Below are 12,066 nucleotides of genomic sequence, written 5' to 3'. Positions count from 1 at the left end.
TCCTTATTATGATTTTAGGCAGCCTCTCTCCTAATGGGTGGGGTTGTGTTCCTGTCTTGCTAGTTGTTTGGCATACGGTGTCCAGCACTGTAGCTTGCTGGTCTTTGAGTGGAGCTGGGTCTTCGCGTCGAGATGGAGATCTCTGGGAGAGCTTTCACTGTTTGATATTATGTGGAGCCGGGAGGTCTCTGGTGGACCAATGTCCTGAACTCGGCTCTCCCACCTCAGAGGCACAGGCCTGACACCCGGCTGGAGCACCAAGACCCTGTGAGTCACATGGCTCAGAAGAAAAGGGAGAAAAAAAGGAAGAAAGAAAAATAAAATAAAAATTTTAAAAGTTATTAAAATAAAAAATAAATATTATTAAAAATAAAAAAATTAAAACGTAATAAAAAAAAGAAAGAAAGAAACGAGAGAGCAACCAAACCAAAAATCAAATCCACCAATCATAACAAGTGCTGAAATCTATACTAAAAAACCCAAAAAAACAACAAAAAAAATGGACAGACGGGACCCTAGGACATATGATAAAAGCAAAGCTATACAGACAAAATCACACAAAGAAGCATACACATACACACTCACTAAAAGAGAAAAAGGAAAAATATATATATATATACATAAAAAAAAAGGAGGAAAAGAGCAACCAAATCAGTAAACAAATCTACCAATGATAATAAACTCTAAATACTAAACTAAGATAAACATAAAGCCAGGAACAAATTAGATGCAGAAAGCAAACCCCAAGTCTACAGTTGCTCCCAAAGTCCACCGCCTCAATTTGGGGATGATTTTTTGTCTATTCAGGTATTCCACAGATGCAGTTTACATCAACTTGATTGTGGAGATACAATCCGCTGCTCCTGAGGCTGCTGGGAGAAATTTCCCTTTCTCTTCTTTGTTCGCACAGCTCCTGGGGTTCAGCTTTGGATTTGGCCCTGACTCTGCATGTAGGTCACCTGAGGGCATCTGTTCCCCACACAGACAGGACAGGGTTAAAGTAGCAGCTGATTAGGGGGCTCTGGCTCACTCAGGCCAGGGGGCAGAGGGGTATGGAATGTGGGGCGAGCCTGTGGCAGCAGAGACCAGTATGACATTGCAACAGCCTGAGGCATGCTGTGTGTTCTCCCGGGGAAGTTGTCCCTGGATCACGGGCCCCTGGTAGTGGCAGGCTGCTCAGGCTCCTAGGAGGGGAGGTGTGGACAGTGACCTGTAGCTGCACACAGGCTTCTTGGTGGCTGCAGGAGCAGCCTCAGTGTTTCATGCCCGTCTTGGTGTCCACGCTGATAGCCGCTGCTCGCGCCCGACTCTGGAGCTCGTTTGGCTGTGTTCTGAATCTCCTCTCCTCACACACCCTGAAACAATGGTCTCTTGACTCTTAGGCAGTTCCAGACTTTTTCCTGGGCTCCCTCCCGGCTAGCTGTGGCACACTAGCCCCCTTCAGGCTGTGTTCACGCAGCCAACCCCAGTCCTCTCCCTGGGGTCTGACCTCTGAAGCCCGAGCCTCAGCTCCCAGCCCCCACCCACCCTGGCGGGTGAGGAGACCAGCCTCTCAGGCTGGTGAGTGCGGGTCAGCACCGATCCTCTGTGCAGGAATCTCTCTGCTTTGCCCTCTGCACCCCTGTTGCTGCGCTCTCCTCCGTGGCTATGAAACTTCCCTTCCCCCGCCGCCCAGCCCCTATCTCCACCAGTGAAGGGGCTTCCTAGTGTGTGGAAACTTTTCCTCCTTCACAGCTCCCTCCCAGAGGTGCAGGTCCTGTCCCTATTCTTTTGGCTCTGTTTTTTCTTTTTTCTTTTGCCCTACCCAGGTATGTAGGGAGTTTCTTGTCTTTTGGGAGGTCTGAAGTCTTCTGCCAGCATTCAGTAGGTGTTCTGTAGGAGTTGTTCTACACGTAGATGTATTTCTGATGTATTTGTGGGGAGGAAGGTGATCTTCACGTCTCACTCCTCCACCATCTTGAAAGTCTCCCAGTCTCTCTTCTTTTAATAGATCCATTCAGATATTCTACTTCTTCTACAGTCCTTTTTGGTAGTTTGTGTTTTTCTGGAAGTCTATTTCATTTGGATTTTCCAGTTTGTTGGCATATTGTTGGTTATAGTTTTCCCCTAACATTCCCTTGGTCATAATGGTCATAATGTCCCCTCTTTCATGTCTGATTTTTTAATATGAGATTTCCTTTTTCATGTTCAATTTAGGTAATACCTTGTCAGTTTGTTTATCTTTTCAAGGAACCAACTGTTGGTGTTGTTTTTAACGTGTTATATTTTTATACGTTATTTCATTAATTTTACTCTAATCTTTATTTTCTTAATTTCAGTTGCCTTGAATTTAGTTACATTTGTTTCTAGCTTCCTAAGATGGAATAGGATATTGATTTGAGATCTTCTTTTTAAACGTAGGTGTTTAGAGTTATAAATTTCCCACTGAGCACTGCTTTTGCTGTATCCCATAAGTTTTGTTTTTTAAATTGTTGTTGTTCTCTTTTACCTCAAAGTATTGTTTAATTTCTCTTGTGATTTCTTCTTTGTTTTATTTCCACATATTTGTGAATTTCCCAATTATCATCCTGTTACTGATTTTTAATTTTTTACAGTTGTGATTGCAAACATGCTTGGTATAATGGCTACTCTTGTTTTTGAAGTATAGTTATTTAAATACATAAAATATTATTATTACAATATTATTTGTTACAAGTGTGCAACATAGTGATTCAAAATTTTTAAAGATTATATTCCACTTATAGTTAATATAAAATATTGGCTATATTCCCCATGTTGTACAATATATCTTTGTAGCTTATTTTATACCTAATAGTTTGTACATCTTAATCCCCTTCCCCTATGTTGTCCCTCCCACTTCTCCCCACAGGTAACTACTACTTTGTTCTCTATATCTGTGAGTCTGTTTATTTTTATATTCACTAGTTTATTTTTTTTAATTCCTCATATAAGTGATATCATATAGTATTTGTTTTTCTCTGACTTATTTCACTTAGCATAATGCCCTCCAAGTCCATCAATGTTGCTTTAAGGGAACATAACTCAGCATAATAAAGACCATATATGACATACCCACAGCTAACATCATACTTCATGGTGAAAAGCTGAAAGCATTTCCTCTAAGATCAGGAACAAGACAAGGATGCCCACTCTTGCCACTTTTAGTCAACATAGTTTTGGAAGTCCTAGTCACAGAAATTAGAGAAGAAAAAGAAATAAAAGGAATACAAATTGGAAAGGAAGAAGTACAACCATCACTGTTTGCATATGACATGATACTATACATAGAAAATCCTAAAGACGCCACCAGAAAACTGCTAGAGCTCACCAATGAACTTAGTAAAGTTGCAGGATACAAAATCAATATAAAGAAATCTGTTGCATTTCTATACAATAACAACAAACTATCAGAAATATAAATTAAGGAAACATTTACCTTTGCAATAAAAAGAGTGAAATACCTAGGAATAAACCTACCTAAAGAGGTAAAAGACCTGTACTCAGAAAACTATAAGACACTAATGAAAGTAACTGAAGATGACACAAACAGATGGAAAGATATATCATGTTCTTGGACTGGAAAAATCAGTATTGTTAAAATGACCATACTACCCAAGGCAATCTGCAGATTCAATGCAATGCCTATCAAAATACCAACGGCATTTTTCACAGGTTAGAAAAAATAATTTTTAATATTTGTATGGAAATAGAAAAGAATCCAAATAAGCCAAACAATCTTGAGAACGAGGAACAGAGCTGGAAGAATCACCTTCCCTGACTTCAGACTATTCTACAAAGCTACAGTAAAAGCTATGGTAATCAAAACAGTTTGGCACTGGCAAAAAAGAAACACATAGATCAATGGAACAGAATATAGAGCCCAGAAATAAACCCATGCACTTATGGTCAATTAATCTATGGCAAAGGAGGCAAGAATATACAGTGGAGAAAAGTCTCTTCAATAAGTGGTGCTAGGAAAACTGGACAGCTAGTTATAAAAGAATGAAATTAGAACATTCTCTAACACCATATACAAAAATAATTCAAAATGGATTAAAGACCTAAATGTAAGACTGGATACTCTAAAACTCTTAGAGGAAAACACAGGCACAACACTCTTTGACATAAATCATAGCAACATCTTTTTGGATCTGCCTCCTAAAGCAAAGTAAATAAAACCAAAAGTAAACAAATGGGATCTAATTAAATGTAAAAGATTTTGCACAGCAAAAGAAACCATCCACCAAATGAAAAGACAACCTACTGAATAGGAGAAAATATTTGTAAATGATATGACCAATAAGGGATTAATATCCAACATATATAAAGAGCTCATACAACTCAGTATCAAAACAAACAAACAGCTCAATTATGGCTATTCTTTTAAATTGATTGAGACTTGTTCTGTGATCTGTCCTCAAGAATGTCTCATAGGTACCTGAGAAAGATGTGTATTCTGTAGTTTTGAGTGAGTGTGCTATAGAAATCTGTTAAGTTTAATTGGTTTATAGTATTCACATCTTCTGTTTCCTTGTTAATCTCCTGTCTAGTTGTGCCATACAGTATTGAAAGTGAGCTATGATTATTGAATTACCTAGTTTTTCCTTAAATTCTATTGGTTTCACTTAATGTATTTCGGGGCTCTGTTTTTAGGTGCAAATATATTTATAATTGTTACATCTTCTTGATGAATTGATTCTGTTATCCTTTAAAATGTTCTTTTTTGTAGTGACAATTTTTGTCTTAAGGCCTATTTGATAGGATTAATATAAACACTCTAGCTCTCTTTTGCCTACCGTTTGCATAATATAGTTTTTTCCATCCTTTTACATTCAGTCTTTGTGTTTTTCGAAGTGAGCATGTAGTTAGATCATGTTTTATTTTAAATGTATTCTGTCAATCTTTGGCTTTTAACTGAAGAGTTTTAATCCATTTGCATTTAATGTAACTACTAATAAGGTAGGATCTACCTATGCTATTTTGGTAGTTTTGTATATGTATTTTGCCTTTTTTATTCCTCAATTTTCTCACATCTGCCTTTTCCCATGTTAAATAGATATGCTGTGTACATGTTCTAATATACCATTCCAATTTCCTTATTGTTTCCTTTGGAAAATGATTATTAATGCCCTTCCTCATTTCCCATGCTTCCTCAGGTGCTGGGATGTTGGGTTTTTATGGTCATCATTGTTACAAAATTAGTGTTGATGTGGTTCAGCATACACTACCCCAAAATATATCACCTTGGCATATTGAAAATTTTAAGCTCAAGGAGTCTGAGGAAACAGCACAAGCAGGAACATTACTTCTATCTTCCACTGCCCTTCTCATCATGAAACAGTTCAAAAAAACCCTCATGTGATAGGTACCCTCCCTATACCTGGAAGAAAGGAACATCTTTTGAACCATTCAAAAATATGCACATCAGGTCAGGAAATCATTAAGCTCTGATTTTACTAGAGCTTATTAGCAACTAAAATCTCTTTTTTCAGAATTCAAAATTGTTCTATCATGTGGAGATTCCCCCTCTTTTTATGTTGTCTCCCTTTTCCTAGAGGCTCCAAGAGGGAAAAACCTTAGCAAAAATTATTACTTACCATATTAGTTTGCTTGGGCTGAAAGCAAAATATCACAGACTAGGTGGCTTAAACAGCAGAATTATATTTTCTCATGATTCTGGTGGCAAGAGGACCAGATCATGCCACCCAAAGCTATACTACTTTGGCATAAAGATTACTTTGAGCTTGTTATTTTGAAAAACTGCAGAATTAGGAAAAACTTTAAAACAGGGCATAAGTTTCCCTTTTGCAAAGGAAACTTAGATTTGTAAAGGTATCCTCTCCTTTTCTCCCCTCCCTACCCTCAGCCCTGTCTCTGACCTTGCTCCTGCCATGGATTTGATGAACCAACTGTCTTATAGTTGGGTCTCTCATTTTAAAATTTTATAAATAATTTTTACCTCTGACAACAGAAAGCAGCAAAACCTATGCACCAAAGGTTTGTCATATGCCACCACTTCATTTTGTTCTTTTTCCAATTAGTGATTCTGCCACATTTTAGTGAATCAGGGTCATTTTAGTGGCTGTGACTTTTCACACCAACTGTGTTGAGGGTCCCTGGGGCAACCATCAAATTGGATTATTTGCTAGCAGGCCTTAGAAGACGCATTCAACACCCATACTCATGGCTATGACTTATTACAGCAAAAGGATACAAACCAAAATTAGCAAAGAAAAAGGGGTACATTGGGCACAGTTTAGAGCAAATCAGATGCAAGCGTCCAAGAGTCTTTTCCCATTTAATTCCCCCAGCAAGGAGCTGTGATATAAAATGCTGTCTATCAGAGAAGCTCACTAGAGCTTCAGCACCCAGGGTTTTTACTGGGGTTTAGTCATGTAGGCATCCTCTGCCTAGTGGATACCAAAATTCCAGACTCCCAGGAATAAAGCAAGTGTTTGCTATAAACCACATTGTTTGCACAGTTTGGCACAATTGAACCATTCTTATCAGTTCCGAGAATGGCAAGAAACTTTCTGAAATCCAAGTTCCTAGATATCCGCCTTGTAAGCAGGTCTTGTAAAGGACAGCAGTCAGGCCTGTTACATTACCCGTTAAAAGATAAACTGAGGCATATTGTAAGTTTTAAGAGTTTATTTGAGCAAAAATCAATTTGAATCAGGCAGCATCCAATGTAGCATACAGAAAGGAGCTCTGAGGATCTGTACACAATGAAAGACTTTTATAGTCAGCAGAGGGTGGGAACAAGGAAGTTATACTAGACAAAAAAGCATGTTGGTTATTGCAAGGTATTTTCCTTTAGGAGATGGCAGGGGTCTAGCAGGCAGCTTACTTAACTAGTGCTGATAAGGTAATTCCTGATTGACTGGCTTAAGATTTCATTTCTGGCAGACCCAAAACTGTAATTAAGTATTGGTTTGGTGACATGGGGCTTAGTATAAGCAACTCCATTTTCATCCTATTGTCTTGTTTTTAACACTTCCACCTTTTGACCAGACTCTCAACCTGAGAGATGTAATAAAAAACACAGGCATAAGCACTACTCCCAGCTACTGCTCTATGTAGTTCTCACAGTTTTTGCTCAGTCTCTGTGTGGCATTCAGCAGGTTACAACATCAGGTTCACATTCTTTAAATTGATCATTCTCTTTGTTTCTTTTCCAACATTCTATTTTTAGAGAGGTTATTTGCTTGGCAGTTAGTGGCTACAAACATGCTTTTAAAGCTTTTGAGAGAACACAGTGCACCAGGGAGACTGCTGTTACTATAAGCAAGATAATTCCCAATGTCTGCAGTGCACTTTGGAGCCATGGTCTCTAAGACTCAAACCAATCAGAATCAAATAAGTCAAAGAAAGACCCCATTGAAGGAGTCACTTTCTTAAGGTAACTGGCTTGTTTGTAGCTAATTCTCAGCTTCCTCAGAAGCATCAATCCAAGTGCAGCAAGTGGTGTTGGCCATAGCACAAACAGGTACTTACTCAGCTTAAAAGATAATCAAGGGCTAACCTATTATTAAGAACAACTTTGGCCAGGGAGCCTAGGGGGTTTTGTTGTGCAGCTATTGCTTTAGTAGCAGATTCTGCAATATCTTTAAGAGTTAGGGAGAGGTTCCTGATCATAGCATAACCAAAAATTCGGTCCTTGTCCCCGATGCCTAATGAGAATAACAAGGACAAGGTTTTGAGTATAAAGGAAAGAGAAATTTATTAATTTGTCAGCAAATGAGGAGGGTAGCAGAATGACATTTTGAAAACTACCATCCTTCTCTCTGAAAAAGGGCAGGTCTATTTAAGGAGAATTTTCAGGGTGGGGATCTACATGACCAAGGCCTTGATGAGCTGGCACTGCTGTTCTTGACATTTCCATGATTCATGGCCATTGTGGTGGTCTGTCTCCCGTCAAGATGTTCTGACTCTTTTTCTGCTGACTGCTTGATCCTACACACCTGTGACTCAAGATAAGCAGGACCAGCAAAACAGAAAAGAACTTATCAGCATAGAAAGCAGAGAGAAACAGCATGTGTTTCTTACATTACTGGATGTGTACATTACTGGATTTAATGCATGAGTTAAAAGAGGTTAGTTGTTAAATTTTTAACTCTATATTTGACTACAATAGATTTTGTCATCTATGTTCATCAGTGATATTGGCCTGTAATTTTCTTTCTTGTGTGATATCTTTTCTGGTTTTGGTATCAGGGTGATGCTGGCTGGCTTCATAGAATTAGCTCAGAAAAGTTCCTTCATCTACAAATTCTGGAATAGTTTGAAGAGGATAAGTTTAAACTCTTCTGTAAATACTTGGCGGAATTCACCTGTAAAGCCATGTGGTCCTGGACTTTAGTTTGTTGGGAGTTTTTTTATTATTATTATTGCTTCAGTTTCATTACAGGTAATTGGTCTGTTCATATTTTCTATATCCTCTTGATTTATGTGCACTTGAAACGTATGTGTATCCTCCTGCTTTTGCATAGACTGTTCTGTATTTATCTACTAAGGCCATCTGGTCTAATGTGTCATTTAAGGCCAGTGTTTCCTTATTGATTTTCTGTCTGGATGATATGTCTATTGATAGATGTGGGATGTCAAAATGCCCTACTGTTATTGTGTTACTGTAAATTTCTTTATGCCTCCTGATATTTGCTTTATATAATTGGGTTGCCTGTGTTTGGTTCATATGTATTCATAATTGTCATGTGTTCTTTGGATTGACTCCTTGATCGTTATGTAATGTTCTTTGTCTCTTGTTACAGTCTTTCTTCTAAAGACTTTGTTGTCCAATATAAGTATTGCTACCCTGCCTTTCTTTTCATTTCCATTTGCATGGAATACCTACCTTCTTTCATCCCTCACTTTCAGTCTGTATGTGTCTTTCACTCTGAAGTGAGTCTCTTGTAGGCAGCATGTATGTGGGTTTTGTTTTTGTATCCATTCAGCCACTCTGTGTCTTTTGATTGGAGCATTTAGACCATTCATATTTAAAGTAATTATTGATGTGTATGCACTTATTGACATTTTCTTATTAATTGATTTGGGTTTGTTTTTGTAGTTCTTTTTTTGTTCCCTTCCTCTCTTGTTCTCTTCTATTGTGGTTTGAGGACTATCTTTATGGTTATGTTTGGATTCCTCCCTCTTTTGTGTGTGTGTATCTATTGTAGGTTTTGGTTTACGGCTACCATGAAATATATATAGCAATATACACATGATTAAGTTGGTGATCTCTTAATTTCAAATGCATTTTAACAACCGTGCATTTTTACCTTCCTCCCCTCATGATTAATATTTTTGACATATTTTATATCCATTTATTTTGTGTATTCCTTAACTGCATATTATAGATGGTTTTACTACTTTTGTCTTTTAACATTCCTACTAGTGTTTTATTGGTTGATTTACTACCTTTACTGTATATTTGCCTTAACAGATGAGCTTTTTCCTATCATAAATTTCATGTTTCTAGTTGTGACCTTTTCTTTTTCACTTAGAAGAAGTCCCTTTAACATTTCTTGTATAGCTGGTTTGGTGGTGCTGAACTCTTTTAGTTTTTGCTTTTCTGTAAACCTTCTGATCTCTCCATCAAATCTGAATGAGAGCCTTGCTGGGTAGAGTATTCTTGGTTGTATAATTTTTCCTTCCATCACTTTAAATACATCACGCCACTCCCTTCTAGCCTGTCGAATTTCTGCTGAAAAGTCAGCTGATAGCCTTATGGTAGTTATGGTATGTTATGTGTTGCTTTTCCCTTGCTGATTGTAATATTCTCTCTTTAAGTTTTTCCATGTCCTCTTTCGGTTAATCCTGTATGGGACTTTCTGAGCTTCCTGGACTTGGATGTCTGTTTCCTTTCCCAAGTTAGGGAAGTTTTCTGTTATGCTGTTTTCAGATATGTTCTCAGCCCCTTTCTCTCTTTCTTCTCCTTCTGAGAACCCTATAACGCAAATATTAATGTTTGATGTTGTCACGGTAGTCTCTTAAACTGTTCTCATTTCTTTTCATTCCTTTTTTTTTTTTTTTTTCTGTTCAGCCTCAGTGATTTCCACTACTCTCCCTTCCAGCTCACTGATCAGTTCCTCCGTATCATTTACTCTACTGTTGATTCCTTCTAGTGTATTTTTCATTTCAGTTATTGTACTCATCGTCTCTGGTTGTTCTTTAGATTTTTTAACTCCTTATTCTTACAGTTTATCCATTCTTCTCCCAAGTTTTTTGATCATCTTTATGATCATTACCTTGAAGTCTAGGTGGATTACTATCTTCACTTCACTTAGTTCTTGTGGGGTTTCATCTTGTTCCTTAATTTGGAACATGTTCCTCTGTTGCCTCATTTTTCCAAATTTGCTGTTTATATTTCTTTGTATGTGGTAGGTTGTATATATTTCCCAACCTTGGAGAAATGTCTGCATCCCAGCTGCACACTGCCCTCTGGTCACCAGAAATATATACTCTATGGGCGCTCCCCATGTGAGTTGCATGGGTCCTTCTGTTGTAGCAGGCTGATTACTCTGGGTAATCAGCCTGCTACAACTATGGGTGGTCTGGTTGGTTGCCAGGCCCAGACTTGTGCAGAGCCTACCATCCACTAGTTGGTGGGGCCGGATCCCAAGGTGGCTGGCTGAGAAACCCTGAGGAGCCACACAGCTAGTTCCAGTTCACTGGTGGGCACAGTTGGGTTCCAGGAGAGATCCCAAGGCTGCTGCCCACCCACTGGTGGGTATAAGCAGGTCTTAGGGCTAGTGCCAGCCCACTGTCAGGCAAAGCTATGTCCTAGGGTCTGCCTGCAGGACCCAGGTGTCCCAGAGCTTATGTTGGCCTGCCGGTGGATGAGGCTAGGACCCAGCCACTTCTAGGACTGGTACTGGCCTGGTGGTGAGCGGGCTAGGTCCTGCCATGGCAGGATGCAAAGCGGCAATTGTCCTGCAGCTGGTGTCTGCCTGCTAGTGGGTGAGGTTTGTCCTGAAGCTAGAGCAGACTCACTGGTGGGTAGAATTGGTGCTGGCCTACTGGTGGGCAGAGCTGGGTCCCAGGGACTCTAGCTGCAGGGCCCTGGGTTGAGGGTGGGTGGTCCCAGCTCTAGTGTCTGCACACTGGTGTTTGAGGCCAGATCCTGGGCCCACTAGTGAGCAGGGATGTGTCCACGGGCACTGTGAGCTCAGGGGGCCTTAGGAGAGCCTGTTTGTTTGTGGGTGGGGCTGTGTCCCCACCCAGTTAGTTGCCTGGCCTGAGGTGTCCCAGTACTGGTGCCTACTGGCTGGTGAGCAAAGGCAAGGCTGGGTCCTGAGGCTAATAAGCTAGAGGGAGAATTCCAAAATGGCACTTGCCAGCACCAGTGTCCAGGTGATACAAGTTCCCAAAAACGGCTGCCAGCAGTGTCTATGTTCCCAGAGTGAGCTACAGTTGCCTCCTGCCTCTCCAGGAGACTCTTAAATCAGCAAGTAGGTCTGACCCAGCCTCCTTTCAAATTACTGTTTCTATTCTGGGTCCTGGAATATGAGACTTTGTGTGTGCCCTTTAGAAATGAAGTCTGTTTCCCACTGCCCTCTGGGACCCCCAAAAGTAAGCCCTGCTGGCCGTCAAAGCCAAACATTCTGGGGTCTCATCTCCCTGGCATGTGACCCCTGGGCTGGGAGCCCAATATGGGGCTCAGACCCCTCAATCCTTAGAAAGAACCTCTGTAATTGTCATTTCTCTACTGTTTGTGGGTCACCCACCTTCTGGTAGGGGTCTTGAATACATCATGACTCCCCCACCTGTCTCACTGTGGTTCTTACTATGTATCTTTAGGTTAGATCTTTTCTGGTAAGTTCCAGTACTTTTCATTAATAGTTTTTGTGTAAGTAGTTGTAATTGTGGTGTGCCCATGAGAGGAAGTGAGCTCAGGGTTGATCCACTTGGCCATCTTGGGAGCTCTCCTAATGATACTGAGCCCAAGCTCACTCTGCTCATCGCACATTATTCTTTGTCCCAACCACTGGGAGACAAGTGGTTGGGGCAAAGAATAATGACTTTCATCAGAAAGCTAACAGACCGAGATAGCAGACTAGTGTCTCA

General features: G+C 39.9%; 1 protein-coding gene across 36 annotated transcripts in view; it reads right to left on the bottom strand.

The window, feature by feature from the left end:
• LOC309665293 (uncharacterized protein) overlaps nucleotides 1–12,066 on the bottom strand; it is a 325,697-nt gene that overhangs the window by 187,137 nt on the left and 126,494 nt on the right. For 7 of the 36 annotated variants that reach the window (XR_014266311.1, XR_014266317.1, XR_014266320.1 and 4 more), the window contains one exon: nucleotides 3,073–3,185. The exons of 28 other annotated variants lie outside the window; for them this stretch is intronic. The gene's annotated coding sequence lies outside the window, so the exon portion shown is untranslated. One more of the 36 variants, XR_014266333.1, reaches the window with a different exon arrangement.

This window comes from Balaenoptera physalus (genome assembly GCF_965194825.1).
Source record: "Balaenoptera physalus genome assembly, contig: SUPER_7_unloc_4, whole genome shotgun sequence".
NCBI classification, from domain to species: Eukaryota; Metazoa; Chordata; class Mammalia; order Artiodactyla; family Balaenopteridae; genus Balaenoptera; species Balaenoptera physalus.
This window is presented reverse-complemented; position numbering and strand designations above follow the sequence as displayed.